Below are 3600 nucleotides of genomic sequence, written 5' to 3'. Positions count from 1 at the left end.
GATGCAGGCGGTGGAGCCCCCTCCCCAGGCGGGTCCGGGAGGGAGAGAGGGAGAGCTGGGCAGAGGGAGGGAGAGGACCCCAGCCTGGGGAGCCGACCGAGAGGCCCAGGGCATAATTAAAGAGGAGGCGGTCCTGTCCCCACCCCCACCCCCACGCGCACTGCCACTCCACCCCGCAGGCCTCGTTTCCTGTCCTCTGTCCCCTTGACACAAGATGTTTATTAAACAACAGTGCGGCAGGAATCCGCTGGGGATGAAGTAAAGGGGATGGGAGAGAAGTTGGGGGGGGTGGTTTATAGGGCATTATCTGCTCTGGAGGGTTCTCTGTGACTATGTTGGGAGGTTCACAGGCCTGAGTAAACCCCTCGGTAGCTGACAGAGGAGAGCGGGGTGAGTGTCCAGTGATCTGGTCCTAAAATCTAGCTGTCCTAAAATCAGAACCTACATGAGGTTAAAGGTATTCATCGGAGCCTGAAAAGTTGAGCCTCGGGAAGAGTTTAATACAACTAGCCAAAGCCCCTTTAAATTCCTAGGGCCTCTCTCTGGCCCAGGTCAGAGGGAAGTAGGGGGTTGGGGGTGGGGGGCATAGCCATCACTCTTTTCCTCCCCCTGATAACGGGGCCCAGGCCCTTAAAATTGCCCGATGCTGAGCTGGATGTGAGAAAGGGTTAAGGGAAATTCCCTAAGGTGTCAGCAGAGCAGAGGTGTGGGAAGGGGTCCCGCAGTTATCTCCTCTTACACCCAGGTTTTGACCCTTCCGGATGGCTCCTCTCAGCCGGCATCGCCTTCCTGATAGATTTCCAAATACCGGTATTGGGCACCAGTGTAGACAGAGCGAGGGCTTGCAGGTCAGTCTCCCGACCACCCGCCGCCTTCCCTCCTGTGAACTCTCTGGCTGGAGCTTTCAGATAGCCAGTTTTATTGGTATCTACTATGCGGCCCTGCGCTGGTTTTCCCCTGGGGCCACCGGCTGGCTTCCTGGCTCGTCTCCCAGCCGCCGCTCCTCCATCCAGCTTCTGCCCTGGGTACAGTCGCTTCTTGTGGTGTAGATGCTCAGGGAAGCGCAGCCCCTGGACAGACCCGGTTCGCCTGCGGTTGGGTTTAGGAGCAGGCTGGGGCGGGTTTTCTCAGCATTGCCAGGCCCTGGGCCCTTAAACGATCGGCTGTCCCCAGCCCTGTCCTTTTAACAAAAGCGGGGCCATTCTAATTTGAGGTTTTATCTTTTTGGCCACGTACCCCTCTGCCTGCAGAAGGCTGGAGATCACCTCCGCGCACACACAGGCACGCTCCCGCCCGCTTTTCTTTCCAAATGAAGCCATCTCGTGTCATTACGTGTGAAATACGAGGGCGAAGCGCCATATTTCTTCACATTATGGCGATTTCAAAATGATTTTTTAAAGATCAATGCCAGCGCCCAGCCGGCCCCCTCCTTCTCCACCCCAGCTCTCCGAGGGCGACAGCCCAGCAGATCCGGAACCAAACAGCGTGAAGATCTGCTTTTTCCATGGGACCCAAGTGGGGAAGCAAATATCCGATGCAAATTCTTCTAAGTAGCGGTTGGACGCTTGGGAAAGTCGAGGGAGCTCCCCGGACTCAACAGCCAGAAAGCTGGGCGCAGAGCGAATGAATCACAGTTAAGGCAAAGCACCTGTTCCCGATTTGCCAGACGTATGGAGTCTGCTGTGGGCTTTACCTGTAATAAATATATTCTTCAAAAAAAAAAAAAAACCCTCTCCTGCCATAAATAATGGTGTTATGAAGCATGGCGGGCTGAGTATATGACTTTCTGTAGTATATAAATTAGGGCCCAAAAGGCCATGTGGACTGTGGGCAGGGCCTTTTTTATTTATAGAAAAGCCACAGCGCAGGGCTGTTTTTAAGACCCAGGCTCTGCAGGCGCTGGGCTCTGACTGCAGCCCTCTGGTTCCCATTCCTGGCCCAGACTCTGTGGCTGCCTCTGTTTGCAGCAAGAGAGAAGTCAAGAGGGACGCTTAGTTTAGGGAGGAAGTTAGAGGAAGAACCTTTGAGCTCATGGCTTGTGCTCTACGAGGGCAGAGGGGCCCAGCAGACAAGGCTTAGGTTTGTGAGCCACTGCCTTTATGGGGAGTCACCCCTCTCCCCTGGTGGCTCCTAGGTGCTGGGAAAGGAGGAGACCCAGGCCTCTTTTCTGCGACCAGAGCCTTAGCCTTTGCTCCTAAAATTGGAGTGTGGGAACAATCTCAAAACGACAGGTTTTGAGGTCTCAGGCTTCTCAGGAGAGGGGACTCTGGAGGGAAGAGAACAGAACCAGCACCCTAACCCTGGGCCTTGCACCCCAGCTCATCTCCCAGGTGGGGATGCAAATGCACCAAGCGATAGTCCCACCCCAGCCAGGCTTTCTAGAAAACACTGCTGTCTCAAACTAGAGCTCAACCCCGCTCAAGCAAAGAGTTAAAGGGGCAGCTGGGAGGGAGCCCGCTGTTTGGGTGCTCTGAGGGTCTGTGGATGCCCTCAAAACCTTGTTTCCTCCTCCAAACAATGGTACCCACCATAAGGGACGGAGGAAAACAGGATTGCCCCCCCCCCACTGGAGCCCAGCTTCTAAAGATGCTTAATAGAGAGGTTGCTTGAGTGCGGGTCGCTCCGCACCCCACTCCTAATCCTAAAGAGAAAGTAGGAAGACCTTGCCTTCCCTCCCAGGCTCTGGCCATTCCCAGCACAGGAGCCGCGCCTGAGCACAGCTAGGGCCAGTAAACTGGTGGCTCCGAGAAGGACAGGCAGGGAAAAGCTGCATCCCTGGGCCACACTGGGGCCCAGAGCAGCCAAGAGCAAGGCAGAGGTGGGGAGAGCAGAGGCTGACCCCGGCCAGGACCAGACGGTGAGTGCCTGTGCTTTTGGGGCGGCTTTTGGAAAGATCCTTGTCAATCAGAAGAGAGGGAGAGAAAAAAATCTAGGCAGAGGGAAGGAAAGGAAAGAGAGGAGGAAGAAAGAAAAACAAAAACAATAAATGGGAAAGGGGGGGAAAGTTCGTTTTTAATAGATAAGCTAAGCTGAAATTTATGCATTTTGTATTTGAATAGATGTGTATATCCTGTATGTATATTTCAAATCGATATTTATTTATGGGGACCCACTGTGCGAATATGCTGTCCTCTATGCTGTGTACAGAATATGTAATAAATAAATACACCCAACTATAATACTGGATGTGCTTGGGTGTTCACATAGAAGACCCAACGGTCCATATGTGGTTGCATGTATAACCCCAGTGAATGATGTGAGTTTACGATTCTGTTCATATAAGAAGGTCTGTAACCCAAAAGCTTGTGCATACATTTTTATAACCATCACACACCTATGGAAAGGGCAAAAACTTGAGTATTTTGTGTACTTGGATTTTGGCTATAAAATATTGGTTGATTAGGAAGCTTTGCTTGAAAATCTCCTGTTGGCTTGATATTCAGGCAAAATATTTACCGAATCCTCAAACAAACGCATGTGGCTTACATCTGAATCCTTTGACAACTTTCTTCCAAAATATGTCTGTGGAAGGTGAAGGAAATACCTCACATTGGCCCAGGTCATGAAATTTTGTGATCTTTTTTTTTTTTTTTTTTTTTT

Source organism: Crocuta crocuta, unplaced genomic scaffold, assembly GCF_008692635.1.
Source record: "Crocuta crocuta isolate KB4526 unplaced genomic scaffold, BGI_CrCroc_1.0 scaffold352, whole genome shotgun sequence".
NCBI classification, from domain to species: domain Eukaryota; kingdom Metazoa; phylum Chordata; class Mammalia; order Carnivora; family Hyaenidae; genus Crocuta; species Crocuta crocuta.
The sequence above is the reverse complement of the archived record's forward strand: the minus strand, read 5'-3'. Positions refer to the sequence as shown.